This window comes from Parasteatoda tepidariorum, chromosome 10, assembly GCF_982258835.1.
Source record: "Parasteatoda tepidariorum strain Cologne lab strain chromosome 10, Ptep-v5.0, whole genome shotgun sequence".
Taxonomy (NCBI): domain Eukaryota; kingdom Metazoa; phylum Arthropoda; class Arachnida; order Araneae; family Theridiidae; genus Parasteatoda; species Parasteatoda tepidariorum.
In genome coordinates this window covers 82931775-82951626 of record NC_141764.1, presented here as the reverse complement: position 1 = coordinate 82951626, position 19852 = coordinate 82931775, and positions in this window count along the sequence as shown.

The window sequence follows — 19852 nt, the reverse complement described above, 5'->3', positions numbered from 1 at the left end:
GTCATTTGCTAATTAAAACTTTGATGAAATTTAAGACAGAAGCGTTATCTATATTGGTGATAATCACTGTGATGCGTCTTTTCCTTCAGGTTCGTAATATTAAATATAATTCTATAACTCGACTGTTAAATATTTGTCCACTTTAAATGCACAGCCCTAAAAATTAGCATAATTATTAATGTGAGGTATGTGGTTTAATAATATATAACATTTAGATATAAAGAAATTCCGTAAACTGATTTAGAAATAAAATTTATTAAATACATTTGCTATTTTTTAACGTGAATTGGTTGATGTTGTTTATAAAGTGAAGGATATTGTTTATGAAGAATATGAAGTAATAGATATACTTTCAATTTTTGAGTATATTTAGTTTAAAAAGTTATTTTCAAATCCGATAAAATGTACGTCAAGTAACGTATATTTTTATAATTCAACCTAATGATAGCAGTATGAAATAATTATTACATTAAGAAGAAATGTATGGTCAAAACAGCCTGAATATGGTACAATTTAGCGTGTTTCTCTCTGGCTCTGTGGAAAAACTAAAGCTCAGTAGTTTTTACTGAATCACTTTGGTGACGATTTTGGTAAAATTAACTGCAAAATACAGTTTTGTAATATGTAATAAAATTTGGTAAATGTAATTTTATCATAATATCTTGCAGCACGGCAGAAAAACCATTTATTAGTTTAAATTTATTTTGCAGTTTTTTTTCTTAGAAAATGCGTTATAATAAGAACTATAATTTTGACAACTAACCATTACCATCTGATAAACCATTACCATATGATCAAGTAAGAAATATTTGAGTCGTAAAAATACCCTAAATGTTGGTTTTATTACTTGGAATTATGTTGCCTTTTTTTAATCTGAAATATGAATTTTCATTCTCCATGTAGGTCTTTTAAACTATCAGAATTATTGTAGACTTTTATTGATTAGTTTAGTTTACTTATTTATAACCAATGAAACATATTTATTAGTTCAGGTATTTCAAATACAGTTAAAAGGTTATTTAAAAATAATAAGTTTGATAAAAAAATGTGTCTTTTAAACAAATCAAAAAATAATGAATAATATTTTTTTATGTATTTAAAAAACGCTAATTGTATTTTGAACATAATTAATTATGATATTAAAAAACATTACTCTATATTTATAATAGAGTCAAGCGATACTTTATCCTCTTATGCTTCTTCCGCCATGTCCAGAACTTGCCGAAGTGTAATCGAAAAATTTATTTTCTCACGTATTTCAGATCCCTTTGCATAATTAACAATTATCCATCCCATTATTATTATTAAATCTTATAATTACTTGCAACGAGAAACTTTAAACCATGTATCATATTCATTCAGTTGATGACGAAGATAAAAGTCTTTTTTTTTTTAAATATGCGTTATAATCACTTTAGAAAATGATGATGCAGCTTAATTATGCAATTAATTATGGATTTTATTTTCTGTAACAAAACTGATTCAAAAAGTGCATTTAAAAATGATCATTTGTCCAAAATTAAGCCTTTATTAAATTCAGTATTTTTTGTCGGAAATAATTATTAATAAAATTTCGTTACTAACCAAAAAATTAAATTTTGTAATTGATTCTGAATTAAAGTTAGTGAATTTTATTATTTAAAAAGTTAATTAAATATTTCTTTTTGCTAAAACATTTGAAATAGGACGATTTTAAACCGTGAAAGCATTTTTTTCTGCTAACGCAAATTTTTTATGTGTGTAATGTAACGACGTATTTATTAACATAATTTGAAAATAGTAATAACCATCAATACTTAAGTCTATGCAATACTGGGCTCGACATAAACATAGCCCATGCTAACGATTTCAAATTATTAGCCGGTAAATTAGCCAAATATCAAAAGTATTCTCTAATTTTCGAAAGTATTCGCCAAATGCTAATCTTAACAATTTTTTATGATTAATTTTTTATCATAAAAACAAATTTTACGGTAGTTATATTATTTGGACCCAATTCTAATTGGTTATGTGGAGCAACTACCAAAAATTGCTGTAATCAAATAAAAAGTACTGATTTGTATAGAAAAATTCATTTTGGCGTAGTTTTAATTTCCTTCCAGTGGAAATAATCATTCGTCAATACTTTTGCGAAACACATTTTTTTTCGCCAAAATTATGATTTTGTCACAATTGGCGAGGAGGCGAATTCTCACCATGGGGCCTGCATGGTATATTCTACCTATGTGCTATCTTAGAACATGGAATAAGCAGGTGCATTTGTTATTGTATTCAAATGCCATTAAAAATTAGGAGTTTAATTTGGAAATGCCACAACTCTTTTTTCATGTCCTTTTAGGCATGAAAAACTTCGTTGTTTTAATATCCATTATAAATAATCCATTATAAATAATCCATTATAAATAATCCGTTATTTATGTATTGAGTTAGTCTTATTTTGTCTTTTATTATTATACTTTTCTCAATCCGATGGCAATTGTATTGATACTTAATTATAGATATTTATACACTGGTGATAACAATTTGTTTTATTTAAAGTGTGAGAAGTAAGCTGTAATAATATTGTGACCGTGAACTTGAAGCTATAAAGTCATTGAGTTACCTTATGTTTGTTCCGCACCAAAGCCATTTAACAAATGTGAGAATTATTGAACAATATTAAAAAAAACGAAAATTATTTAAAAATTGCACAAGCTTTTGCCACATGTAAAAGTCACTACAGACATTTTATAATTTATAACCGTCGTTTAACACCCAACCCAAATTTGAGTTTAAGACTACCAATGTTAAATTCCGTATCCTTATCATTTTGAGCCCGATCCTGAAGACAAGGGAACTCTTGAATCAGTATCCCCTGAGGTATTGATTTGTTGGGAGAATATGGTGGGCTTTGTGACCTTGACAGATTTAATGTGTACCAGTCAACATTTAATACACGTGGATTGTTAAGCCGGCTGGAATCGAACCCCCGTTATCACGAGCACGAGCTGAACGCCTTACCAACCAGGCTAACTTATCCCTCACTACAAACATTTTATTTTATTTTATAACAGTCATTGAACAGCTGACTCAAATTCATGGGTTTACGACTACTAATGTTCAACTCCGTAGCCTTGTAATTTTGAACCAAATCCGGAAGACAAGGGAACTCCTGGATCGAGTAGTGGGAGAAATTTGAATTCGTGGAGGACTTTTTAGTGGAGCTAAGACGCATTTGCGTTACATAGAGAGGAAGACCACAAGAACCTCCCATGGTTAGCCTGACGGCAAAGGGTAATTGGGATTTAAATTATGGCCTGAATGATATGCCTGACAACATTGACTGTGATGTGGTGCTGACGAATAACAAAATTCTGCATGGCCCGCTAAAGTGTCGGAACGTCGATGCTGTCGTTACCCTGCTGAATGGCAGTTTTCAGCTTAGCAATGGTTTGGGGCTATTTCTGTACACATTGTCTTAAATATAGCCCCACAAAAAATAATGTGTTCAGATCCGTAAAATATGGCGGCCAAGCGAGTCCCATTCCAGTGGCCTTTGGGTACTCCAGGGCCAGAATGAGGCTCCTAAAGTGCTTCTCCAGAACATCAAACATAGGGTTGAGCTCTGGTTTGCATTAACCACAAATCTTTTCGAAATCAAGGGCACTTTGAATAATGGGGACAAGCAATATACGCTCAACAATATACGCAATCAAACAATATGCGCATAATAATTCTTAACATGCCCTGCGGTCAACTATAAAGTTTGAACCTTATCACTCAAACCGTTCAGAACTTATGACGGTTTTATTTCATATAGTTTAATAATTGTTAGTGTGTCATTCAACTAATTTTGAAAAATGTAAGATGCTTACTTATTGCAATAACATTCACTAAAATTTCACTTTGAATTTATTTTAATAGCTTACCACTTTTCAATAATAAAAACAGTATAAAAATCTGTACTCGTTTGGTAGTGATCGTGCTAATAAAGTTTCTTTATGAAATGATAAAATAGTTGAATTTAATAAAATAGTTGAATGAAATTTAAGGAAAGCATTTAATCAGTGAAATGTTCTATCTAGTAGAAATATGTGATAATTGCTAATGATAATTGCTTTTGCTCGTTGTGTGTTACCAGAAGAGAAATATTTATAAATGAAGATAAAAATGAAAGAACGTTTTGTGTTCCATGAAAGCCGATTCTGAGAAATAGGAGCAGTTCTTGTAGACAAAAACTGCTTTAATTTGCACTAGTTGCACTATATGACTCTCGCGGAGAATCGATTTCTCAACGTCATAAATTTACTTATAATAATCCTCAAAATGCACAAAACGGCGATCCAATTGGCGATTTTGTGAGAAATGGACATAACCGTTCTTTTCCTTTGAACTCCAAATTATATTATTGTAACTTATTGCTTATTTAATCAAAAAGAATTGACAGGTTTAAATGAATTTATTTTAATTTTATTTAAATTGAAATCAAATGTTCGAGCAATTGGTTTTTATATTTGATAGAAATATTGGATATAATACCTACTTTCCTTGGTTATTTTTTAGAAAATTAAAAGGAAAACAAGATCTTTTTTTACACATTTTTAAACCACGAGGCTGGTCGGAAATTTTTTTACAAATATTAGATTCACAAACTTATAAATAAGCTTTTCGCGCATTGTCTGGATGGATAACTATATTAAACAATGGACCAACTATATAAACAAATATATTAAAAAAAGACAAAATCATGCAGATTTAAAACAATTATACTGATTTATAATTCTTAAATAATTTCTATTTACTATTTAAATAATACAGCAAGCAAAACATCTTAATCTAATCTTGGATAAGGAATACAATTATATAAACATCGAAGTTTGTTAAAAAAAAATATAAGCACAAACAATACATTACAACAGTATACAAAAATAAATGCAAGTTTTGGTAAAAAGTATAAGGAAGAAAGAATATCTTTTGAGGGAACGGTAAAAGAACCGTTACAAAAGTTGAAGTACCCATTATGTTGGCTAGTTTTCCGAAAACTTTTCGTCCAAAACCATGCTATACATGTTCAGTAATGGATAATCAATTTGATCTGACAGTTAGTAGAGGGTTTATACTTTACTTATTTCTTCACCTGCATCACTCGCTTGGTTTCTTTTTATAACTTGTTATAGTCAAGTGACACTTTATGTCCAGAACGAATTTCAACGTTTTCATTTCACAGAAATATATATATTTAAGCAATATAAGAAGCACTAATCTCTGCATTTTAGAATTAATTGGCTTCCAAATTAAAAAGAACGTTAGGGAAATAAATAAGTGTTTGATTTTTATATAGAGATTGAAAAAAATATATAATTCGGAACGTTCGATATTTTTTTGTAGTTCAAGAATAATTGTCAAATTAAAAAGAATGTTAGGAAAATAAATAAGTATCATTTCTTGATGTTTTTTTATAGTTTAAGAGTAATTGTCAAGTTAGAAGGAATGTTAGGGAAATAATTGAAAATTAAAAGGAATGTTAGGGAAATAAATAAGTATCATTTCTTGATGTTTTTTTGTAGTTTAAGAAAACTTGTCAAATTAAAAGAATGTTTGGGAAATAATTAAGAATTAAAAAGAATATGAGGGAAATAATTGAGAATTAAAAGGAATGTTAGGGAAATATTTGAAAATTAAAAGGAATGCTAAGGTAATAAATAAGCATAATTTCCATAATTTTCTGTAGTTTTAGAAAGATTGTCAAATTAAAAAGAATGTTAGAGAAATAAATAAGTAACATTTCTTGATGTTTTTTTTTGTAGTTTAAGAATAATTGTAAAATTAAAAGAATGTTTGAGGAATAATTGAGAAATGAAAAGAATGTTAGGGAAATAATTGAATATTAAAAAGAATGTTAAGGAAATAAATAAGTATCATTTCTTGATGGTTTTTTTTTGTAGTTTTAGAGTAATTGTCCAATTAAAAGGAATGTTAGGGAAATGATTGAAAATTAAATAGAATGTTAAGGAAATAAATAAATATATGATTATTATATAAAGATTGAAAAAAAGCATAATTCTGAAGTTTCGATGTTTTTTTGTAGTTTAAGAAAAGTCAAAAAAGAGGTTAAAAAATAAGTGTATTACAGATCATAAATGACTATTAAAATAAACAAATCAAGCCAAACAAAGAAAAGCTGTCCAATAGAGGATTAGGAGAAGATGAAGAAAATTAGAAGACAGGCTATTTAAAGCTAACGAATCAATATTGAGGGAAGTGGAACTAGAAATTTTAAAAAATTAATAGCTAGTAATAGAGCCATGGGGATAAGACGTTCACCTACCACTGACTTGTTTTTCAGTAAATGTATAGCAGCACTACTTTTACTTCAGTAAATGTCTGAAAAAATGTATAGTCAGCATTTTGGACAAAAACAAACTCTCGGCATCTTGTATTCAAATGCAAAAAATCTGCAAATAAGGAGCACGCAGTGTTTCCGAAAGGCAAAGTATTTAACATATGGTGTGACAGCAAGTGAGATAGGAGTAAACTTTTCCAATTATAGAAGAATATTTATTTACTATAGTAAAACCTCCAGAAGAGATCACCTCTCTGTAGAGAACTCCTCAATTTGCGACCACTTAAGCAGGAACGGAATTTTTTCTATGGACTCAGTATTGAAGAAAACCTTTAGATGACGCCCTCAAAACCTCCCCTAGCTACCGGGCAAGCCTCATCACCAAACATGGAAAAAGCATGCGCCAACAAATGATAATAAAAATGGCACTGCCGCACCAAGAAAATGACACTGAGTAAAATTAATATTGCTTTACAATGTACCTTCTATAACATTTTGAAGTCAATGAATGTAACCTCCAAGAACGTTCAACCTCCATCAACGGCCATTTTACTATGGAACAGACAGTGGTTGCTCCCGAGAGGTTTCATCAACATTAGATTTTGATTTAGTATAATTATTATATAGGTTTATTTTCACCCTTCTAATTGTATATGTTTACTCCCTTCTTCTGAAACTCAGAATTTTTTGTATTCACTGAAACTTCAGATGCTTTATACTGCAACTTTTAATTAATTTCAGCAATTTTGAAAAGTTCCAAATGATACTTTTCCTCTCCAAAATATTTAAAATATATTCATTTTTTAAATCTATAAATGCATTAATTGAAACCAATTTGCAAATAAATTGTATTTCTCTTCATCAGAAATGAAGGAGAAAGTTTAAATTTTAATCAAAAGTACGGCAATATATATATATATATATATATATATATATATATATATATATATATATATATATATATATATATATATATATATATATATATATATATATATATATATATATATATATATATATATATATATATATATATATATATATATTATATAAGCTTTTCAAGAATAAGCTTTTTCTTCATCGTTTTGTCACCCATTGTTTGGTATTCATAGATTATTGTTAGGTCTCGTTCATTCATTTCCTGAGAAGTTTGAAAGATTTATCACTCTACCACTCTACAAGGTTTTTGAATTTCTTTGAAAAAACTTTTATGATTACAAGTAAAGGTTTGTGAAAACAAGAAAAATATTCTATCAATCAGACCTTTAGAATTTTTGACACTTAGATAGCTATAGAAATGCTTTACACTAAGGAAAACTAACATTTTTTTTAAGATGATTTAAAAACGATTTGGAACTTTTTATGATATTTTGTTTATTGTTCTTGGTTTTTTTTCTGTCAGACTTCTAAGTATCTAGAATACGAGAATTAAGAATGTGAGAAAAAAAGATTATAAAAGTTTGAAAGAGTTTTTAAATTTTAAAAATATTTTTTAGAAAGTAATATAAATGATCCATCTCTGTCGCGTTTGGAATTATTAACCTGTTCACTTTTTTAAAATAAAAAATGATGTTTGCTATGTTTGTGAGCAGATATATATATATATATATATATATATATATATATATATATATATAATTTGCCATCATGGAGGCCTCTTTGATGGAACTATCCTGTATTTGCTCATCCTGCTATGGAGAGGAGGAAACCACGAAACCTACCTCGGTTAGCCTGACGCCAAGGGCTTTCAAACTCATGATCCGTATACCACTGAGGATATTTTACATCAGCCCAATGGTCGGTGCAAGACGGATGCGGAATTCTTGTCGATCAGCCATCGCTAGGGTTCGAATCCAGTTCATCTCATTGAAAGGCGAATTCCTATGAGCTATCGCGGCTCTCTAAGTCATTAAGTGGTTTTAGTACTAAACTAAACTTTCGACGCGAATGCAATTCTATATCACAATGTCACAGAAATTTTTATTAAAAAAAGGAGGAAAGGCTTCGCTTTATCAGATTGGAAAAAAAGCGCTAGATAAATTACAGAACTTTTACAGATTTTTTTTCTCAAAATCACATTAAATAAATTAGATTATGTGTTTGGATAATTTCTGATTGAAACTAATACCTTCCTGAATTAAAATAACGAAACTTTTATGCATTGACTACCAACGCATTCCTGAAACGATGTATTTTTTTTTTTTTATAAATCTTCAGTTTTTATTTAGCATCATGTTTTGTTTCTAGTTTTCCCTTGTTTGGTTGTTCCTTGTTTCAAATAAAACTTAAATATTAAGAGCTGTGGCTATTTTAAGTAAAATTTTTGTCCTTAAATCATTGTTTTTTTTTTCTTGCAAACTTTTGATGATAGTACAATTCCATATCACAATAACTTAAAAAAGGGGCAGCTTCGCTCTATTTCACTATAAAAATTTCCGGACTTCGGTACTTTGTTGCATCTTCCGTAAAATCAAATGTTAGCATAAAATATCATACAGTATTTTTTTACAATAATATTTATTTAGTTAGAGTGATTCAGTGATTTTACTGCAAATATTACGGAAAAAATTATGGTACATAAATTATTTCTTTTGTTCCGTATTATGTTCGGGTAAAAATGGATTTTGCTGTAAAAAGTACCGACACTCTGGTTGTTGGATCTTTTTACTGTAATTTTATCCAGAATTTTTTACAGTGTAGATAAGAAAATATAGCGCTTAATAAGTTGTAAAACTTTTCTTTTACTAATGTTTTAACTGCGTGAAGCCGAATTGGATGAAACTAAAAATATTGTTGTGCTTAAATCAACCAAAAACAAAAATTATTTTTTAAAATATTAAAAGATACAAAGTTATAAAATGAAATTATTTTATCTAAAAATATTAGTTTCTGAATTATTTTAGTATTTTGTTCCAGAAAAATTTCATTGAAATTCTAAATTATCATGCATTATATTACCATTAGAGACATAAATTGCTTATAACGTTATTATAACTTAGAATCATGATCTGAGCTGTGCCCGACTCACCACAGTTTGCTTTGTTCTTGTTGTCGTATGTCATTAAGGCAAAGGCTGCGATTGTTCTTTTATGGCTAAAAATTCGACTTCTACTACACCCATTTATAGGGTGGACCCATTCATAAATCCATTCATCCACAGATCTCAATTTTGACCTGAACCAGACCTCCAATTCAGTACCCCCAGAGGTATAATTTGTTATGGTAACTCGGAGGACTTCATGACCCGACCGATTTAACGTGCAACACTCATCATTTACTAAACGGGGAATCTTCGGCAGGCTGGATTAGAACTCCCGTTCTCACGAATGAGCCCCTAAGTTTCTGCCAACTAGAATATCCCGGCTTCCACAGTTTACTTTGATAATGCATATTAAAATTCACATCATAGGCAAATATTTATATCAAAAAATTTAAACATTAAAGTATTGAAATATTTTTGCGATGACATAATATGCGATAAAATATTTAAATTTCGTTTTATGGCCTAAGATGGGTAAATTAAGACTCTTAGGACTTATTGAAAGAGTCAGTGTGGCCCTTAAGAAAGGAGATGCTATTTCTACTGCAGAATTTTTTTAGAACAGAAATTAGCGAGGAAACTAAAATCAATAATTTTCAATTTTTTAATTATATAACCGTCATTGAACAGCCGATCTAATATAGAGTTTATGGCTAACAATGTTCAACTCCCTAGCCTTGTAATTTTTAACCCAATCCAGAAGACAAAGGAACTCCTCGATCAAATATTAGGAGATATTTGACTTAGTAGAGGACTATTGGATGGAACTAACCCGCATTTGTTTTACATGGGGAAAAAACAACGAAAACTTCTCAAGATTTGTCTGGTCCTTCGTCACCAGTGGATCAAAGATGGAAAAAAAGAAAGCCAAAAGCGCCCGATTTATTTCGAAACAACCTACATTATCATCAATATCCGATTAATGTACATTGATTGTACTTTATTTCGATTTGTGATAATGCCTCGAATTGTTTTTGTGATACAAATACTAACTCTGCTGTCTTCTTATAAATGGCCCTGTAAGAGGTCTTTTGACAAAACTTTTATAATTATTGCTGTGCCACTTGACATAAAAAGAAGAAATAAAACATTTTAATTTTTTTAAAGACAATTGAAGTAAATTATCTTAAGTATACATATTCCAAATTTCAAGCTGTTTTCTTTCCTTATTCAGATGTTTTGCATTAAAATTAAAAACATGGAATAATTTTATTTTGTCATTAGTTTGATATTTAGGTACTAAAACTTACCGGTTAACTGCTTTAAGCTTAATAAACCAATTATTCCAATAATATATTTCATTATAATTACCATTTCCACCCATTCAACTTAATACTTCAGCGTGAAATTAATCCATATCTAACATTTAAGTTTTTGTTTTACATAATTTTAGATTCCTAGTAAGAACATTTGTAAAGAATAAAGACAAAATATATATAATTTGAGGTAGATTATTTTCAATAGTTAAACAAGCATTGAAATCCAACTAAACTGAAATTTCTGAGCAATAAAAAAAATTTAATTTTAGGATGCACAAATATGCATTCCATCATATATGTACACAATAAACTAAAGTAAATATTGATCTAACTAATATTATTTGTAGCTTAAGCCTTTAATCCTTCACAAGGGATTTAAAGCATTTTTAAAATTAAAAAGTGACTTGAAATGAAACGTTGATGACTTTGCTAATCCATTGGGAGTGAAGATTAAAGTTTAAAATTGTGTTTAATGTATTTTCGTATGAAAATGAACTTAAGAATACATAGAGTTGAAGTAGATAATGATATAAATTTATTTAAAGAGAGTTTAATTAATTTCTCTTCAAACTGAATTATGTATATATATATATATAAGCAAAACAGTCAAATAATCGTGGATAAGATGGTATTAAAATGCTAACTATGAAACCGTTCATTAACTCTTCTCATCTGATACGGTTAAACAACCAGAATTTTATCGCACTAATTAGACAAACTTAATGATGTCTAAATTAGCTCCTTGCAGCTAGGTAAATATCAGTCCTGAGAGGGCTAATACCGTGAACGACAGAACGGGGGTTCGATTCCTCGCGTTGATACCACCATATTTTCTTCATTCCCTCCCATACATGCTGAGTTTTCAGAGGCATGTACTCCCCAATTTGTGACCCGGAAATAAGAGAAAACGATACACTCATTTACGCATAAATGACAGCACCATAGCGCTGCTTCACACTTAATAGTCAAGTATTTCCCATCTCTAAAGATAGGTGAAGCAACCAGATTAACTAAACCACATTTCACGACGGTTTATTTGATAAAGCGCAACTCAACCACAACCCAGCTTCAATTTCCATTACCAAATGATAAACCCATATCCATTTTCCAGTTAAATTTCTCTTTTACAGTTTAAAACCATGGTTAGTGTAAAAAAATTTAAAAAAAACTGTATAGTTTTGTTGTTTTAACCATTCACCTGTAAATGGTTTAAAATTCATAAGGATAAAAAAAAATTCTAAACCGTAAATTTTACAGTCAATTAGATAAACAAACTGCTTTGAGTTTTACAGTAAGTTTACAATGAAAAATCTAAGAGTGTATACATATTAGCATTGAAGTTTATTTATTAACTTTCACGTAATTTTATGATTATAAATTGCGATATACATTTACATAATTATTGAAATATCATAATTGGAACCAGGACTTTAATTCATATTTTACAATTTGTTTTATGATATAGTTTAATCGGTTCTTAGTGTAACAAAAGAAGCAAACTGAAAACTTGTAATTAAATCTTTTTTTACATGCAACTTATGATAACTTTTAAGACATTAATCTAAAAACAAGTTGCGTTTAAAAGAAATAGTTATGAAAAAAATTTATATGATCAACTGCAATTACATTAGAAGTTTTTTGATTTCTCTCAATTAATGAATCAATTTTTATGAAATGAAAGTAACAAATCTCTCTACAACCTTCAATATCAATCTTTACGAAAAATCGATTTATTAAGAAGTTGCATTTTAGCTAAAATATAAATTGCTAGCACACATTCTAGTATTTCGTTACCTTCACAAACTTTTTTTGTACTTAGAGAAATGTCATTTCACATTTCGTTCATTCAACTATGAAGTGGAAGAACATGTAACAAAACTATAAGATAGTTTGCTGAGTATTGAAATCGAAACAGACCATATTTCTGTTTTAAAAATTATATGTTTGCTTTAAAAAGCCGCCGCAGAGAATTTAAAGGCGTAAAAAGTTATTGTCTTCTAAAAATTTAAATTTACACTTAATTCACATACATCAAGTGCAAATTTAAATTACTGAGGAAAACTCACAAAATTATTTCTATAGCATTTGCGTCTGCGTCCGATTTTTGGGCAGTTCTATCTCTTTAAATTCTTGTTGATATTTTTGTAATGGAGTTTCTTTCGTTCAAAAGTATTTGCCCGGAAAGTTAAGTAAAATCATAAATCATCGTCTGTATCTACACAAGAGAGTTGGATCATTAATTTTAAGAGAAAATTATCTTTAGAAATCATTTTTCCTCTTAGCATCTGCTTTAAGTATTCTTGATTGATTTTTGGAAACTTATTTCGCCTTTTAAAAATATTCATAAGGAAACTGAGAAAAAAGTATGGTTATGGTAAAATTTACAATGGTTCTAATTCTTCGACAATGCCAAAAAACCTCGATATTTTTTACCGAATTACTTTGGTAATAATTTCGGTAAAATTAACTATAGAATACAATTTTATCTTCTCCTTATACACAGATTACATTGCATAAATCAATGACTTAACATTTTTGTAAACATACCTTAATTAATTTCTCGCCTTAAATGAATGAGATGGGAAATGCGGTTTAAAAACGTTGTTGATCAAGTTTTTTATTTTTCTTTATTTAAAAAAAATTACTTAACGTCTTTCCATAATTATATAAATGAGACGTGACTACAGTAAAGTTGATTTTCATTGCCGCTCATATTGTCAGCAAAGATAAGCAATCGCAAATATTCCCCATTTAAGTTGCTAAAGTAACGTTATAGCGACGATTCCTTACTGTGCCTGAAATTTTTTTATTTTTAAAATATAATATGTTGCCCAAAAAAAAATTTAAAACTTTAATGAACTGATAAAAGCTTTGTAATTTTCGTAATTATCACGACAAGCGAGCAAAATTTATGTTGAAATTTTTAATACTAATAACTTATACATTTTGGGGGAAAATAGATTGTGACCTCGTCTATAAATTTCCTTATTTGTAAACGAATTTTGTCATATATTTCAGATTTTTTTTTGAGTTATTAAAATCAGATAAAGGTACACTATGGAGGACCATCAAATGCTGTACCTTAGATAGTTGGATATTACTCCTTTTATAAAATTCCCTTTTATTTATTTAGAGAAAACGGAGGAGGAGGAACTTGTTAGGAGGTTATATTCTGATATTCACGTCTTTAAAACTTGCTATCCACATACCCTGCATAAGGCAAAATAAATCAGATTAATAAATAACAAGATACCTAAATGGAATATTTCAAAATCATGTAGGTTTGTTGAAAACGTAAAATTTTGCCTACTTTGAGTGACATAGTTTACAGGAAAATATTTTTTTTTAATTTCCAATGAGCTGCACAATCGGTCTTGCCGATGAGCAGACCTAGTGCGTTCTCCAGAGGTGGTATCCACTCTTTCGGGACCACCACTATGGGTGAGATACCGTTGGTCATGTTAATTTGGACGTCTAGTTTCTGCCACACTAGATGGCAACACCGAGACTCTATTTGGATGCTAAAGTGCACTAGGAATTTAATTTTGCCGGAAATGCCAAGAGCAAATGAGGCACTCCAGGGATCTTTTACATGCTGCATAATCATACGACATGGCCGCTGAGGATTTTCTGCATCCCGAAAATCCGGTGTCTGGTCCGGGGATCGCATCCGCAGACTTCGGCTCAGAAGGCCGACGACAAACCAACTGCGCCACCCAGACTCCCTTACAGGAAAATATAATTGTGCCGATTGTACACATACTTTAGCACATATCTTAGATTGGTCTAAAGTATAATATTCTTAAACTTTTATCAATATTTTATTACAAAAACGGCATGTAATCTTAAGGAGAATAACTTTTTTGAATCAATCTACTTTTGGTCATATTTTGAACTTTTAGAACGATAAAAATTTATTTTCCAATGACATTGTTTCAAAAAGTTACTCAGCAGCAGAAAAAAAGCAGTTTTTTTCACAAACACAGGAAGCGAAAAATTATCACCAACATGTCAAATATAAATTATTTTTACAGGTATCAAATATAGACACTGGATGCAAAATTCCTTCTCTTGATGGTTTAAATAGTTTTTCGGATCCAAGATGAATACGGTTCAAACATCAACATTCTCCTTTATATGTTTTAAAACGTACGACTCTTTCTCACATCAAAATTCCATTGTTAGCCCATCATGCTCAGTAATTACTCCCGATTTCATTTAAACAAGTTTTGTATGATAAATTTAACTTTAAAAAGATAAATTCTACAAGATGTTTAAAAATTACTGCCCATAATTTAAATTTCACAATCCTTGGCAGAAAGAAGTTTCCACAAATTACATAATAAACTCTCAAAATTAAGATTTGAATAAGGTGAGGTGTAAAATTACACTAACAGGATCTTAATTTGCAATGGATTAATCTAATGCTGATCATCAAAATGCAGATCATTAAAAACAATTAGTTTGTCAAATAAAACGTAAAATGCAAAATTTATTTGAATAGTATGTATTAGCACTACTGATTTAAATTATTCAATAAGTTGGTCGTGGAGTATTACATTTCCCTAGATTTTATTTAATCTTCAATAAATGAATAAAAGGTTTTCAAATGTCTTATATAAAGATATGATATTTACATTCAAAGCTGAAAAGTGACCAGAAGAACATATCTGATTGACACAAGCTGTCAAAGACTTAAAAAAAAAATTTAAAAAAAAATACTCAGCAAAATGTTCGAATGCAGCAATTAATACAGTCAAATATTCACAAAAAACTTAATAACCGAAAAAGATAGTTTTATTAACAAATAAAGTTGTTGATAAAAATCCTCCTGATTCAAACTAACAAGTTTTGAAATTTAAAAAAAAAATTTATTAGTTCACATAATAAATAATTTTTTTTCTAATGAGGATTTTTAATTTTATTTTTTTAAGAAAGCAAAATATATGTATTGTTTCCTCTTCCTCTAGACTGCATGCAACGGTAGAAAATTTCCTTCTGTATCATGTTCTGTAAATTTAAAATATATACCCTACTCAGATATCGGTTTTTTTAATAAAAACTTTGAAAACGTTTAACTTAATACCTTAAGATAGTACTTGAATATAGGCAATTATTCTGAAAAGTTAATTTTATTTCTCCGTAATGTAAGTAGTTATTAGCAACATTGATAATTGAAATTCTATAAGTATTCAAGTAGTATATAAGTAGCTATATTGTCGTCAAGATATGAAATGGCAGTATTTTATAGAATGCCTCGTCATTGTATGCAATGTGTATCATTTTTAAGTATAGCGTAAAATGCGAAAATTTTTATATTCTTTGCTTAGTCACTGTACAGAAAACTGGTCAATCGACTAATATTATACGAAATACTTACACAGAGAAAATGATTCAGGTAAACTACTTTACTGTATGGTAACAGCATTTATGGTAAGAAAACAAATAAGCATAATTCTGGTAATAAAATCAAATTAAAACCATTCCATTGATAATTTTCCCGTTCATATAAAAACGGAATCTATCTAACGGAAACTTTGGCTTTCTAAATTACAACATTTACACAATTCAAAATTTTCAAAATTATACCATTTATAAAATTCAAAATTTTCAAAATTATAACATTCACAATCATAGCATTTATTCATAATTTTCAAAATTATAACTATATATCTAAACAACACGCATTTAGTAAAAAATAAAAACCTAAAGAGTAAATTTAACTAAATAAAGAGGATTCTGTGCCATGCTCTAAAGGCATCATAATAAAATTACCAAATTTTATCACATTTTATAACACTATAAATTACTGTTTTTTACTCGGTATTGAATTTACTAAAATCATTACAAAAGCGCTTCGGTAAAAATAACCTACCCTTTTGGTGTTCCCGTATAGTCAGAAACACGGTAAATTTTACCATATTCCGGTAGTTTCAACCATACTTTTTTTCAATTAAGCCATTATTTAATAACACGTGTAGCGTGCTTTTGCAAAGAATAATTATGTATTTCATTTTTATGTGCGTTTTTATGTACTTGAAATTCTTTTATGTGCGTTTTTATATACATGAAGTATAAAAATTATTAAGTAATATTTTTATTCTAGGATGGTTCGTCATTATATAAACTTTTTAAATAATGTTAGAATTATTTATCATTTCATCTTTTTCATTTCATATTTAATATAACTGGTCGATAAAATGCATTGTATAAGCCAGGTTTGTATATGCCAACAATATATTGCTTTTCACTTGAAAAAAAATCAGTGCAAATTTTAATTTAACATAACATTTTGTTTATGAATATCAAATAAAATATGTAAGCTTTTCCTAAAATTTTTTTAGAATGAGTAAATACAAGAAATATTTTTAAGTTTGTTTTTTTCCCCGAGAAAATGCATCATAATAAAACCGATAAAAGTCTCTGCATGTAATACTGTAACGATCATAAATCTCCATGGTTACTTATTTCATGTAATGTTTTACTTTGTTCCAATTTTTTTCGAATTTTTGTACCCTTGACAATTTAATAAGCTTCAAAGTTACTTTATTTCATTTTTCATTCTGCCAAACAAATACTTTAACGTTGAGTGATATATTACACAAAAAGAAAGTTTTCCGAAAATTAATTTTAATTAAAATAAGTCACAGAATTTCATAAAACAAAAACTTAATTCTTCCTTTATTTTTTTTCCTTCTATGTTTATACTTATTTAATTATGTTTAGAAAGAAAATGTTATATTTAAAACCTTGCAAAAAATGAAATATAATGGCAAGCGCTTTTATGGAATGCTTACATTAAATTATTTATTTATAAATATAATCCTAATTTTGCAGCAAAGCTATACTAACGAAATAATTTTTAATATTCATGCACTTTCTTGAGTTAATACTGAGTACTCAAAATTAAAAACATATTCAGTTCAAGAATTCTTAAAATTTTAAACATCTTATAAAAGTCAGAAGAGTGCCGGTAATTAACAAAATCAAACATAACCGATCAGTTTAAATTTAAGTAGTTTAATTTTTGAATTTAAACAATTTTTGAAGCATATGGATTTTTTTAAAAAAGAAAACTTTCCACCATAACTATTAATTACTTAATTTTTTTCACCTTTAACGTTTTGAAAAGAAAATGTTTAATAACACTCCATAAAAACAATATTAATTTCTGCAGCAAATAAAATGTCTATACATTAGTTTTCTGTCATTTTCAGCCTTATGCCACTTGAAACGTTTTTTTAGTCAATAAAAAGGAAAAACTCCGGAATTTTAATGCATCAATTGAAGAAAAAAAAACTTTAATTTTTAGCTATACACACTCCAATAAACGAACAAATAGTTTATGGTAAAAAAATTATTTTATTTGAAATTTTATATTTTTAATCGATAATTTGGCGACACTTTTCTTCATCTAGAAAAAAAATCGTTAAAATCAGTGAATAATTCGTAGTTTATGAATTTTTATGCGCGCCAATACAATTCAATATTGGATTTACTTTTCAAATATTTAAAAAAAATATCTTAAACACCGCTTCACTTAATTTAATAATACATGACTTTCTTCATCATTGTGCCAAATTCATGAACATCACAGAGGTCATGTACTCATCTCCAAGGAACAGCCTTAATAAGCCCTCAATAATTCTGAAATTTCACATATTTTGAACCCAACTGAACAATGTTTGATATTTTTTGAGAGCATCAACAAAACGTAATACTCACATTCAGGGATAAACGCTCAATCCTAACAGCATGAAAATAGCATATTCTTAATTTAAAAACAGCATTAAATACAATAAAAGAACTACTTTGATCTACTTTGTTCTACTTTGATCTACTACTTTGACTATCCAAAGAAAAAAACGCTTCAATATTTCAAAATTATATAAATCTCGCTAAGACACACATTTACTTTACAAATTCATTAAGAGAAATTAATTTATTTCTTTAAAATTACAAAATGCCTTAAGTCTCTGGAAACTTATTTAAATTCAGTTGATTTTTGTTTAAAATAAACGTTAATTTACATATATTTAAAATAAATTCTCTACAAAAGAATGGGAAGGAAAAAAACCAAATTTATTTAAATTGTGTCAATATTTGCAGGTGAACTGGCAAGATGTTAATGGATATTATTGTGTTCAAAGAAAATAGTTACCTTAAGATATTCGAATTTTAATTGTCTCTTAATAAAACAATGAATCTTATTTATTGTGTTTTCTTGATTTCACAATGAAGAACTTTCATTTAAAGCGAATTTTATTAAATATTTTCTTCATCAGATTTTAACTTTCTAGTTAATAAAAAAAATTACTAAAATTAAAAAATTAAAAAATTTCGGCATAAAAATTGCTTTAAGTACGAAAATATAGTAGCATTTTAAATTTTTTATTCACAAAGTATTTTGCTCAAATTTTAAAAAAAAAATTATGACTAAATTTATTGCGAATAAATTATTTAATTAAATCTGTTATGGATAAATTATTTAAACAAAACGTTTGTTGCTGTTGCTTATCCTCATAGATCTGACTTTAGTCAGATCAACTCCAAAAAGTTGTTGACAGCCAGTAAGTCAATGACAAGAAGGGGATCCGCCCTGGATAGTCCGGCACAATCAAGTACATGTTTCGGTGAGGCTGGATGGACGCAGCATTTTTTACAAGTCGGGTAAATTTGTTCGTATGTAAAAAAATGTTTAGTTCGTATTATTTATGCGCTTGAGGTCAATTTAACTAAGTCAGTATCTTTTTTTTGTTTATTTCTATTCATCAAAAAAAACATTAATATCATAAAAAAAACATTAGTGCACAAAATAATAAAAGAGTACAACGAATAATTTTTGATCTAATTATCAGATTTCCATGCATTTTGACTCAATGGTTTTCGGACCTAATCTTAAATAAGGTAATCACTTTGTACGTTACAAATTTAGACAAAGAACGTACTTTATCTGTAAAATGTGCCTCTTTTACTGATTTGGATTTTTTATTGCAAAACCAGCGGAGGCAGCAGCAATCTGGAAATATGATCCTAATATTTTAGACAGGAGAACATTCAAGCGTCCTTTGTAAAACTTAGTCCCTTGCAAATGAATACATGTTATAGCCCAGAGGGTCAATCCTTCAATGTCGTGATCGACAAAGCTGAGGTTCGATTACCAGCGTTGACACCACAATATTTCATCTATTCCCTTCAACAATGAAGATTTTCTAATATCCCCAATTTGTG